This window comes from Tachyglossus aculeatus, chromosome 4 (genome assembly GCF_015852505.1).
Source record: "Tachyglossus aculeatus isolate mTacAcu1 chromosome 4, mTacAcu1.pri, whole genome shotgun sequence".
NCBI lineage: Eukaryota > Metazoa > Chordata > Mammalia > Monotremata > Tachyglossidae > Tachyglossus > Tachyglossus aculeatus.
Genome location: NC_052069.1, coordinates 110,844,695 through 110,858,428, shown reverse-complemented (window position 1 = coordinate 110,858,428; position 13,734 = coordinate 110,844,695). Strand labels below are relative to the sequence as shown.

General features: G+C 44.3%; 1 protein-coding gene across 9 annotated transcripts in view; it reads right to left on the bottom strand.

The window, feature by feature from the left end:
* Positions 1–13,734, bottom strand: part of VAV2 (vav guanine nucleotide exchange factor 2) — a 375,195-nt gene that overhangs the window by 47,797 nt on the left and 313,664 nt on the right. The window lies entirely within an intron of this gene.

Sequence of the window (13,734 nt, the reverse complement as noted above, 5' to 3'; positions counted from 1 at the left end):
ATTTCCCAACGACCTCTGAAAGCAGCAGGTGGAGCATCTTACCAGGAAAATATTCCAGAAAAAAGGACCAGAGGTACTGGACACAAATGTGAGATGACTGGAATTGAGAAAGGGATTGTGGACACCTGCCACATCCTACAGGAGAGGTGCAGGGCCGTATTCCAGAAGATCCTGAGCAAGTTGAAGTAGCTGAACAGTGAGATTTAGGGAACTACTAGATGCCATAGGACGTTGTGGCCAATATAGTTATTCTTCCATCCTTCACCTCTAGACTGTAAACTACTTATGGACGGGGAATGTGTCTACCAACCTTGTTGCACTGTTCACTTAGTACAATGATCTGCCTTATTAAAATCACACAGCACTATTAATATCTCATAGCTTCCAAGAGCCCTTCCTTGATTATCCTCTTTTCCCCTACTCTGTCTCCCTTCTGTGTCACCTCTGCATTTGGATCTGTAGCCTTTAAGCATTTGCTATTCACCCCACCCTCAGCCCCACAGCACTTATGTACAGATTCATAATTGATTTATTTGTGTTACTGTTTGATTCATGCTCTACACTGTAAACTCCTTACGGGTTAGGAAATGTGTCTGACCAGCACTCTCCTTCTCTGCCGTCCTATAATTCCTCCTTTCTGCTTATTGTTGTATCGTACTCTCCCAGGCACTTAGTACAGTGCTCTGCACACAGTAAATGCTCAATAAATACTACTGAATGAATGAATGATTTCTTCATGACATATCATTGATTCTTTTTCTTTTAAATGGCATTTGTTAAGCACTAACTTTGTGCCAGGCACTGTACTAAGCACTGAGGTACATGTAAGGTAATCAAGTTGAACCCAATCCATGTCCCACATGGACTCTCAGTCTTAATCCCCATTGTACAGATGAGGGAACTGAGGCACAGAGAAGGTAAGTGACTTGCCCAGGATCACACAGCAGACAAGTGGCAGAGCCGGGATTAGAACCCAGGTCCTTATGACTCCCAGGCCTGTGGTCTATCCACTAGGCCATGCTGCTTCATCTGATTTGTTTCTCCCCTCCACCACCGAGCAGGGTTGAGGAGCAAAGGGAGGGAAAAGGGAGGCAAATTGTACAAACAGGTCAGTTCCCAGGCAAAACCGCATTAGACAAAAAACATCTCTGCTGTAGAGGAAGAGAGATAACCTCCTCTGCAGACCCAACCATTGTCCTGTCGCCTAATCCCTGATGGATTTTCTACAAAGCCAAACTCTAGAGCATTCTTCTCTGATCTCTTCTCCTCCCATAAATTTCCATGGGCTCTTTTGTGACTATTTAGGAGAAGATTTTTTTAGATTAATTCTGGTGCGTGGGGAATTTATATCTACAGCGATACATTGGAAAATGTGAAATTTTAACCCCTCAGTTGTTTCCACCCTGTGATGCTCAGTTTATTCTACATGCTTGGGGAGCAATCTGCTTAAATCTGAAGCGGTGCATTATCACCCCACAGCATTTACATACAAATCTGCGATTTTATTTATTTGAATCGATGTCCGTCTCCCCCTGCTCTAAACTGTAAGCTCATTGTGGGCAGTGAATGTTACTGTTTATTGTTATATTGTACTTTCCCAAGCACTTAGTATAGTGCTCTGCACACAGTACGCACTCAATAAATATGACTGACTGAATGAATGAATCACCAGCATTATCCCTAGGCAAATGAGAGAAACATAGATTTCCACTAGTAACCTTGTCTCTCTGAAGATGTGCCAGAGGTTTCCACCAGTAACCTTGTCTCTCTGAAGATGTGCCGTCGCATGCCCTCAGTTATTCACTGAGAAATCCCTTGAGGGTTTGGTGGAGGATGGGAGGCCTGAACCTGTCTTCTAGACTCTAAGATCATTGTGGGCAGAGAATACGTGCTTGGGAGAGAACAACATAACAATAAACAGACATAGTCCCTGTGCTCAATAAATACAATTAATAATAATGATGATGGCATTTGTTAATTGCTTACTATGTGCCAAGCACTGTTCTAAGTGCTGGAGTAGATACAAGGTAATCACGTTGTCCCACGTGGGGCTCTCAGTCTTAATCCCCATTTTACAGATGAGGTAACTGAGGCCCAGAGAAGTTAAATGACTTGTCCAAGGTCACAGGGCAGACATGTGGTGAAGTCAGAATTAGAACCCAGGTCCTTCTGACTTCCAAGCCCATGCCCTATCTGCTAAGCCATATTGCTTCTCCTCCTTTACCTCTTTTTTTCCTCCATGATTTTCAGCTTTGAAGAATACCATAATCCCACGAGATCTCCCTGCTCTAGAGACCTGATCCCTTACCCACACAAGAGTTCTGAAGCCCTAGAACAACATTCACCTGGGAAACTAGAGAAGAAAAACTTTAGAGAAGAAGCGTGGTTCAGTGGAAAGAGCCCGGGCTTTGGAGTCAGAGGTCATGAGTTCAAATCCTGACTCTGCCACTTGTCAGCTGTGTGACTTTGGGCAAGTCACTTAACTTCTCTAGGCCTCAGTTCCCTCATCTGGAAAATGGGGATTAAGACTGTGAGCCCCCCGTGGGACAACCTGATTACCTTGTAACCTCCCCAGCACTTAGAACAGTGCTTTGCACATAGTAAGCGCTTAATAAATGCCATTATTATTATTAAACTAGGGGGTGAAGATTTTGGCTTGAGTCAGTGACACTCTAGAAGGAGCCAGCCGGGGCTGGTGGTCCATTCACTTAGAACACTGCTTGGCACATAGTAAGCGCTTGATAAATACCATAATAATAATAATTATTATTGTTATTACCAACAATCTCTTTTGGTCTAGATCAGAAACAAACATGGGAATCTTCCAAGATAAGACCATTGTTCTTCAAACCACTGTGCTTCCCAAGCTCCCTATAGTATGTTAACCATTTCCTAACTACATAGAATTTTCCAGCTTAATATTACACTGAGACCAGTCCAAAGAAATGATGCCTAATAGCTAGCCTCCAAAGATCATAAAAGTCAAATATGATATCAACTTTCCTTTAAGCTTCCTCTAACATACTTTTTGAGGAAGTGCTTTCATGAGTAATCCACATTTAAATAATGTACAAAGGGTTCATCTTAAAATGCACTGCCTTCCTGGATCCCCTTGGGGACACCCAAAACTCCAGTCTCTCCAAAAGCTATTAAAGAAACCCATTTCCTTCTCAACTTCTGCATTGCTTGTTCTTGTTTGGCTCCTTATGGGCAGGAAAAGTGTTTACAAACTCTGTTGCATTATACTCTCCCAGGTGATTAGTACAGAACTTTACACCCAGCAAGCATTCAATAAATACAACCATTTGACTGAGTTTAGGATGGGCTTGCAAAAACCAACAGAGCCTCACTGCATCTCCTTTCCATGGGCCCACTCACTTTGAGGTTCACTTCCCATAATAATCATTGCCTCCCACCCCCTGACTGTGGGGGTCCCTCAAGATTCAGTTCTGGGTCCCCTTCTATTCTCCATCTACACCCACTCCCTTGGAGAACTCATTCGCTCCCACGGCTTCAACTACCACCTCTATGCAGATGGTACCCAAATCTACATCTCCAGCCCTGATCTCTCTCCCTCTCTCCAGTCTCGCATCTCCTCCTGCCTTCAAGACATCTCAACTTGGATGTACTCCTGTCACCCCAAAGTTACCATGTCCTTATCTTCCCATCCAAACCCTGTCCTCCCTTTGACTTCCCCCTCATTGTAGATGGCACATCATCCTTCTTGTCTCACAATCCCATACCCTTGGCGTTATCCTTGACTCCATTCTGTCTTTCAACCCACATATTCAATTCACCACCAAATCCTGTGAGTCCCACATTCACAACATCGCTAAAATCTACCCTTTCCTCTCCATCTAAACTACTACCACATTAATACAATCAATCAACCTATCCCACCTGGATTACTGCATCAGTCTCCTTGCTGACCTCCCAGCCTCATGTCTCTCCCAACTCCAGTCTATAATTCATTCTGCTGCCTGGATCATTTTCCTATAAAAACATTCAGGTCACATCACCCCGCTCCTCAAAAAACTCCAGTGGTTGTCCATCCACCTCTGTATCAAACAGAAAGTACTCATCATTGGCTTTAAAGCACTCCATCATTTTGCCCCCTCTTACCTCACTTCACTTCTCTCCTTCTACAACCCTGCCCACACAATTTGCTCCTAACCTTCTCACTGTGCCTCAATCTCACCTGTCTCTTCGCCAACCCCTAGCCCACATCTTGCCTCTGGCCTGAAACGCCCTCCCTCCTCAAATCTGACAGACAATTACTCTCCCCCACTTCAAAGCCTTATTGAAGACATATCTCCTCCAAGCGTCCTTCCCAGACTGAGCCCCACTTTTCCTCATCTCCTACTCCCTTCTGTGTCACCCTGACTTGCTCCTCCCCTCTCCCAGCCCCACAACACTTATGTACCACATTAATGCACATATCTGTAATTTTATGTATTTGTATTCATGTCTGTCTCCCCTCCTCTATACTGTAAGATTGTTGTGGGAAGGGAATGTCACTGTTTATTGTTCTGTATTTTCCCAAGCATGGAATACAGTGCTCTATGCACATTTAGCGCTCAATAAATATGATTGAATGAATAATACTGTCCAAGCCCTAAGGGGCTCAGGACATTCAGTGTCCTTGGCTCAATTACAAAGTTCTTAATAATCATACTAATAATTATGGTATTTGTTAAGCGCTCAATATGTGCCCAGCACTGTTCTAAGTGCTGGGGTAGATAATCCCGGCTCCACCTCTTGTCAGCTGTGTGACTTTGGGCAAGTCACTTAACTTCTCTGTGCCTCAGTGACCTAATCTGTAAAATGGGGATTCAGGCTGTGAGCCCCACATGGGACAACCTACGCCAGTGCTTAGAACAGTGCTTGGCACATAGTAAGTGCTTAACAAATACCATTATTATTATTATACAAAATAATCAGGTTGTCCCACATGGGGCTCACAGTCTTAATCTCCATTTTACAGATAAGGGACCTGAGGCATAGAAAAGTGAAGTGGCTTGCCCAAGGTCACACAGTGGACAAGTGGAGGAACAGGTATTAGAACCCACGTCCTTTGACTCTCAAGCCCATGCTCTTTCCACTAAGCCAGGTTGTTCTTTTTTCATTACTATTCTTAACGCCTCATTAATGAAGTGGCCACAAGTCAGGCTCTGTTTGTCTAGTTAAAAAGTAAGGAGAATTTATGTGCCCTTTGTTTCGATTCAAACCGTTCTGAAATGGCTATGGTTTCCCATTTCTAAACAGCTCCAAAAGATTTAGAAGCCTTGAATGTTGGAAACTTGTTTTGCAAACCAAAACCATTAATGTTTCTCAAACATTTTGAAACTACTTTCAGATCTGTACAAAATGCTGGCCAAACTACTTTAAACCCATTCAAAATGGTTCCAAAGTATTGCAAAAGAAGAGGGTTTGAAGACAACACATTTGGAAACATGATGATTCTATTACAGTTGGGTTTATTCTCCATCATGGTTCAGTTTTACTCTCCACTGATTCTTACCAGAAATAAGATCTGCCTTCTTCACTAGGGATAGATTGTTCCTCATAGTTGCTAGTTGCAAAAAGCAGTGAGAGACAAACTGGGACTGGGGATCTGGGCAAGAAGCCGGATTTAAAACAGACAAACCCTTTTTTCCCCTGTTAGAAACTGAGCAATACTGTTTTTCTACAAACACCATCCCCAGGCAGTTTCTGAAGCCGGATAGGACGAGGCTAACTGCCATATTACTCTTTCCCGGAGGTCCTGATGCCTCCCGCTGTTTCAGGGCCAATCAATCAATCAAATTTATTAGGCACTTTCTGTGTGTAGAGCACTGTACTAAGTGTTTGGAAAAGTACAATATAACAGAGTTGGTAGACTCGTTCCATTCCCACAACAAGCTTACAGTCTAGATGGGGGGACAGACATTAATATAAATAAATACACATATGTTCATAAGTGCTTTGGGGCTACAAGGGAATAAAAGAAGAAATCAGGGTGACACTGAAGGGGGTGGGAGAAGAGGAAATGAGGGCTTACTCAGGGATGGTCTCTTGGCGGAGATGTGCCTTCAGTAAGACTTGAAATAGGGAGAGTAATTGTCTGTCAAATATGAAGATGGAAGGCATTCTAGGCCCAAGGCAGAATGTGGGTAAGAGGTTAACAGCAAGATAGATGAGATTGGGTACAGTTGGCATTAGGGGAGCCAAGTGTGAAGGTTGGGTTGTAGCAGGAGAGCAGTGATGAGAGGTAGGAGAGGGAGGGACGGTGACAGTGTTTTGCAGCTGATGGTAAGGAGTTTCTGTTATCCACAGACTTAATCAGTGCCTATGGATAAACCAACGCAAATCTCATTTTTTCCTAACCAAACGTTACACAAACTGCCTCACTTCCTTTTTCCTTCGCTTGAAGTCCAAGACCTGTTACCAGAAGTTGACTTCCAATTTGGATTTCCAGACCCCCTGCGGAGAAGGGACTGTCCTCTCTTCTGCAACCTGGTCCCGCTGTCCTGGGATGCATAGCTGTCTCAGTTTTGAGTGACCATGCCCAGCCTCTTCTGGAAGGGCAGCGGGAGATGAAGATAGGAGGAAGCTTATAACTACTAGACTTGAAAAAGAGCTGAATAGAAGACACATCTCCTCCATGAGGCCTTCCCAGAATAAGCTCCACTTTTCCTCATTTCCCACTTCCTTCTGTGTCACCCTGACTAGCTCCCTTTGCTCTTCCCCACCACCCAGTCCCACAGGACTTATTATGTATCTGTAATTTTATTTATTTGTATCCATATCTGTCGCCCTCTCCCCCCTGCCCCCGATCTAGACTGTGAGTGAGCTCATTGTGGGCAAGGAATGTCACTGTCTATTGTTGTATTGTACTTCCCCAAGCACTTCGTACAGTGCTCTGCACACACTAGGTGCTTAATAAATATGACTGAATGAACGAATGGACTTTGGCAATGCTATTTCCAGATTTGAGCCGGACTGAGAGTAGTAGTGATGGCAAGGAGGCATCTGAGCCATCAACTCCAGTCTTTGCTTTCCTGCTGCCGATGGATTTAAAAGCTCTTGCTGGACTCCAGAGCAATCCTTAAAACAGGAGATGGGAAGGAGGCTTTATACCACAGCAGGTACTCAGTAAACATTCCTTAAGGCTTCTTGGCCTATTAATGGGAAGCAGCCTGGTGTTGTGGCTAGAGCATGGGCCTGGGAGTTGGAAGGTCATGGGTTCTAATCCTGGCAACACCACTTGTCTGCTTTGTGACCTTGGGCATGTCATTTAAGTTCTTGGTGCCTTATTTACCTCACCTGCGAAAAATGGGGATTATGAGTGTGAGCCCAGTGTGGGGCAGGGACTGTGTGAAACCTGATTAACTTTTACCTATCCCAGCACTTAGAACAGTGATTGGCTCATAGTAAGCACTTAACAAGTACCATAACTATTATTATTATTATTATTATGTCTCTCCCTCTAGACTATAAACTCACTGTGGACAGGGAACGGGTTTACCAACTGTGCTGTATTCATTCATTCATTCAAGCATATTTATTGAGCGCTTACTGTGTGCAGAGCACTGTACTAAGCACTTGGAAAGTACAATTCAGCAACAGTATTGCTCTCTCCCAAGTGCTTAGTACAGTGCTCTGAGCAAAGTAAAGCGCTCAGTAAATACCACTAATTGGTTGACAGAACACAGGATCAGGAATCAGGAGACCTGAGTTCTATTCCCCGCTCTGCCATGGATATGCTGTGTGGCCTTCCACAAGTCCTTGTGCTTCAATTTCCTCATCTGTAAAATGGGAATAAAATTCTCCCTTTCATAAGATTCTAAGTCCCAGGTCAGATAGGGTCTGACTGTGTAGTAATCCTGTACCTACCCCAGTGGTTGGCACTGCTGTTGGCCCCGTGGCTAAAGCCCTGTTTTTGGAAATTAGGAAGTCTGGGTTCTAGTCCTGGTTCCAGACAAGCACTTCTTAATAAGCTGCACCCCTGCACACCGCACTCCAGCCCCACAGATCCTCTCCTCTACGCTGGCTCTCAGTCCTCAAGCTTCAGGATACATCAATTCTCCTCCCTTTTTCACTAAAACACAGGCTGCTGCCTTCCTGCAACTTCTTTCATGATTGTCCTAAATGCCTCATTAATGAAGATCTTTGGCCTTGAGCCAAGGACACTGAATGGCCTGAGGTCCTTGGGTCTTGGACAATGTTATAATTATTATGGGATTGGACTCTCAAAGCAGATGGGGTTGTGGAACAAAGATGCGGTGAGGACTCTCTTGGTTTCTGCAAGCCCGTTCCAAAACCAAGGGGAAAGAGCCAAGCAAAACTTGAGAAGAAAATGGATATCCTCTAATAATTAATAAATGTAACAATACTATCGATAATTTTAATTCTTTTTGTATTTTTTATGGCATTTGTTAAGAACTTACTATGTTCCAGGCACTGTTCTAAGCACTGGGGTAGACACAAGATAATCAGGCTGGACAAAGTCCCTGGAGTTTCTTTTTCAAAATTTTAATCCTCATTTTAAAGATGAGGTAACTGAGGCACAGAGAAGTGAAGTGACTTGCTCAAGGTCAGTTAGCCAACAGAGCTGGAATTAGAACCCAGGTCCTTGTGATTCCCAGGACCGTGTTCTAATACCGTAATTATTATGGTAGGTCATGCTGCTTTAATAATAGTAATAGAAACCTCCAGAAGTGGCATACAGCCAATAGAAGAGGGGAAAAACTATGATTTGGAGGACACACAGGGATGAAGTGACCAGTTTAACTGGACATGCTGATGGCATCTGTTCTCCTCAACAAGGAGTAGGAATCTTTGACTCTGGGAAATGCCTGAATGGACTAAAGGGGAAGAAAACATCATTCAGCTGGCAGGAAGGAGATGGGGACTGACCCATCATTTAACCATACAAGATAGGGATCTAAAGTTTGTATCTTCCCCAGAACTTAGAACAGTGCCCGACACATAGTAAGCACTTCACAAATACCATCATTATTAGAGATGATAGTGGAGATGTTAAATCAAATAGGAGAGGAAGCAGCAGTCCTAACTGTGACTTATACCATTTGCCCTTTACCCACTGGTGCGTATGTGCCATCCCCTGAGGCCTCTCTGCCCACCGGAGCAGCTGATGAAGTTTTCAAGCCGTTTCAGAGTCTGAAGAGCTGACATAGCCTGATTGACAGCCACAAATATTCACCCAGGTGGGCAGCTTCCCTTCACAGCTGGGGAACTGATTAACTCAGCTGTGAGTCTGGCTGGCCTCCAAATACTTGCGAGCGTGTTCCTGATTCTACACAAAATGTGGGCCAGAGGTCTCCGCCACCAAAATCCCCCCCCGGAAGCACAGCTGTGGCCTCCGAGGAGGAGGTCAGACTGGGGGCTTCTTAGACTAAACAGCTCTTTTTTCCAGCAACCCCTTATGTAACCCCCCCACCCCTCCCAATCCCCACCACCTCCTGGGCAACTGATGCAACCCAATAAGATACACAGAAGGTCACAGTCAGGCCCTGTATGACTCACTCCTCCAACTCTCTCTCTCTTTGTGACAAACTTGCTGTGGCAATCTCAGAGTTGGAAAGGGGACTCAAAAGGTCAGCTGGTCCTAGTCCCGCTTTTAGGCAGGAAAATGCCTACATGTCTCCATGAGGAGTTCCTGCATCAGCCTTGAAATACATATACTGGAAGTACAATATTGGGCCTTCTGAAGGAAAGATTAAAGAGATTATGGGGGAGGCTGATGGGTGGGAGGGGTTAGTTTGGAGAGGAGAAAGCTACTGTCCATTGCAATTCATTGACAATAAAGCAACTAAAATCAAATATAAAAAAAGAAATCATCTAACTACCCAAAGTTGTGGGAAAGACTTATTTTACTGTTACTTAACATATTCCAGACCAACAGTCCAGAAATAGATAAAAAAGTAACGGTCCAAAAGGCATGATCTCAACAGATTTTATTTTTTTAGATGAAGTACTGGTTTGCAGAGTTGCAAAATGGCCAGGGACAAATCATCTGAGTCAACTGTGCCAGTTATTGTTGTCTAGACCCTCTCAAGCTTCTCCACTTCCTCTGTAAAACGGACTGAGCAAAGCCCTACCCAAATTTCCTCTCTTCTTTCTCCTCCCCTGACAACTGATTACGCTCTTAGCTAGTTAGCCCGAATGAAGGGAAAGTGTCTCATTCAGAGTAGGTATGTAGTACTGACTGGGATGGAGAGTTTGTTGGGGGGTGCGGGGGTATCCTCCCCGAAAGGTAGCCAGCTTCCATCCTCTCCAGAATCCTACTGTGGGAAGGCAGGACCAAGGTCAGTCTACTGCTGCTACCAGGGAGAGGTAAGGGACCCTATATAGGCCCCCATCCAGCAAATAGCTTTCAATAATAATAATAGTAATGGCATTAAGTACTTACTATGTGGCAAACACCGCTAAACTCCAGATAAGCAGGTCATCACAGTCCCTGCCCCACATGGGACTCAAAGTCTAAGTGGGAGGGAGATCAGGTATTGAATTGAATCTCCACTTTACAGATGAGGAAACTGAGGCACGGGGAAGTTAAGTGACTTGCCCAAGGTCACACAGCAGTAAAATGGAGAACCTATGCCCTCTGACTTCCAGACCTGTGCTCTATCCATTAAGTCCTGCTGATTCTCTAGACCACATTGATTAGTGTTTAGCAGGAAGCCTGACAAATGACCGTGTGGTTGGGCAGCTGGCAAACCTGTGCTCTTTCCACTAAGCCACCTTGCCAATTACTGGAATGAGACTATAATAACAATAATAATTGTTAAGAACTTGCGTGCCAGGCTCTGTACTAAGCACTGGGGTAGATACAAGCTAATCAATTTTGACACGGTCCATGGGGCTCAGAGCAGTAGTCCCCATTTTATAGATGAGGGAACTGAGGCACAGAGAAGTGAAGTGACTTGTCCAAGGTCACAAAGCCTCCTTCTGACCCCCAGGCCTGTGCTCTATCCTCTAGGCCATGCTGATTAGTGCTTGGCAGGAGAACTGGCCAATGATGGGGTGGTCAGGCAGCAGTTACGGATAAATCCTCAGAGTTATTCCAGACCCAGTAGTAGGAGTAACAGTATTTACTGAACACCCACCAAGCGGCAACACATTGAAGTCATGCTGTGGCCAGTACCCACAAAAAAGTGATGCATTCCCTGCACGCAAGGAGCGGTGGTGACTCCTACCTCTTCTATATGGCTAACCGGGGAGCCACAAGCAACCAGCTCATCCCTTGAAAACACTAGACCAAAATGTCTGTAAAAGGGTCGGCTTTCTTGAGGGGACAGTGTAAATTAGATTTTGGTGGGGCAGTCTAAGCAGAGATGACACTGATATTCTGTGAATTCAAGGTGGCTTCTGATGCTCTAAGGGGTTTCCCATTGAGACCAATTCTGCCCCACAACTAAGTGTCCCTGCCCAGAGCCTTCTGCACCAAGAAGAGTGGGCATGGGCTGAAATGGAAGTGAGTAGACTTGTGCTTATTTGGAGCCTATAACTGTGCTCTTTTTTATTTATTCATCCCTAGCCTCACCCTAGAACCCTCCCATCTTTAAAAATACATAAAAATGTTTTCTGCATTCCCTTCTAAATGACTTATTTTCCCTTCATAAATATTTACTTTCTCAGGGAAGCATAATGCATAATAAAATATCTGACCTAATGTGGGTTATGAATGCAGATGCTATTTCTGGAGTTATTGACTGCCTGACGGACAGCATTTCTATGTCTAGACACTGGTTTAATCCCACCAGAATAATGCCCTGGAAGCAAGCCACAGATGAAGCACGGCCTCTGATTGGATTAAGGATATTAAAGGATTTTTACCTAACTTCAGCAACTTTTCGAGGGCTGCTGCTCATTCATCTGCACCACCACCAAGATTTCCACAAGGAAAGTAAAAGACTAAAGACGTAGAACAAAGTCCTTCACTGCCTTGCACTGAGCACCATGGTTCTCCTGCTAAATACAGGGAGGCTGGTTTGGGGTACAGCTGTTCCCTTGTGGGGGTTACCCCTTCCCCAGATGATTGACCCACTGGAGTTCCAGTGAGCTCTTTGCAGCAGGAGGGGAATGCTTTTGTTGCAAATCTACCAATCATATATAGTGAGCACTTACCACATGCAGGGCACTGTACTAAGTGCTTGGGAAAGTGCAATACAAAAGAGTTGGTAGATACGTTCCCTGCTCGCAGGAAGCTGCCAAGTTTGAGAGATGGATTTGAATAGGCTTTCCCTTTTAGAACCAAACTGGATGCATTGAATTCCCTTACTGACTGAGAGGGAGGTAAGCCAGTCTAAGGTAGAGACCAACTGGTCTCAAAGGCACTGTAAAAAAAAGAAAACAAACAAACGTGGTCCCTATGTACATTCATATTCATATTCATAAGTATATATATGTATATATATATATATATACATATATATACTTAAAGATGGAGTTGAAGGTGGGATTTATTTGGAGGTGTGTGACTATTATTGTATGATAAGCAGCTGTCTCAATGCCCATCCAGGGAGTGGAATTAATGTTTTATACCCTTCCACCAGCTCTCATGCTGGGCCCATTGTACACCAGCTTTAACCCAGATCATCAAGTTCCATGCCTCATGAAGATGATTAATGTTTTTCCATTTGAGAAGCAGTGTGACCTAGTAGAAAGAGCACAGGCCTGGGAGTTAAGGGACCTGTCTTCTAATCCCAGCCCAGCCACTTATCTGCTGTGTGACTGTGGCCAAGTCACTGAACTTCTCTGTGGCTAGACAACCACATCTGTAAAATTGGGACTAAATATCAATTCTCCTCCCCGCTTAGTTCCTGCCTCACATCGATGTGTTCAATGCAATTGCCTTATATCTACACCAGTGCTTAGAACAGTGCCTGGAACATAGTAAGCACTTAACAGATACCACAGATTACTATTATGAGGCTCACAGCCTGGGTCTGACCTGATTTTCTCATATCTACCCCAGTACTTATTATTATTATCATTATGGATACTGGAAACACTAATGATAGGCTATAACACACCAGGTGGTACTTGAGTCTGGCTCCTTGGATAAGCTCCTGGTGATATTAGACTCCCCTCACCTTTCCTTGTTAAACTGTTTCCTTTCTTGTTGCATTCAATAATTGCTGGGTCTCTTCAATATGAAAAAGAATTACTTAGAGTTAAGATTTACTTCGGCTCTGTATGCGTTCTTTTAGGGTATCAGTTATTCTTTCCCTCGGTAGACATCTGGGGTAAAAGGCCCACCTTTGTGGCTTTTATGGGGAGGGGGATTCAGTTGAAATGTGCTAGGCCAGATAGATTCCCAGCTACACATTGGGAAAAACCAGATTTCCCCAAAGTGATAGAGCTGGCTAGAAAAGGCTCCAAAAAGTTGGATCCAACTTCCTGCCCTTTTTGAAGCATCATCTTCGGTACTTTTCAAGGCCAAAAACTCAGCGTGTGCTTGGTTTTAAGTCAATTCCCCCCATATTACAATACTGGCTGCAAATGTCCTTTTCCTGGGACTGCAAAAAACACTGCAGACTGGAACCGTTTAGAGGAACATGTGGGTTTAGGATTCTCTGGGAAGACAATGTTGGCTTTTCCCAGGCAGACTCGGCCAGCTTTTCTGGTTCAATTCCTGTAATGACTAAATTCTCATCAGACATTCTCCACTCTCTTCTCCAGCCCCACAGTCCTCCCACAAGGCCAGGATGTCAGACATGAGCCTCT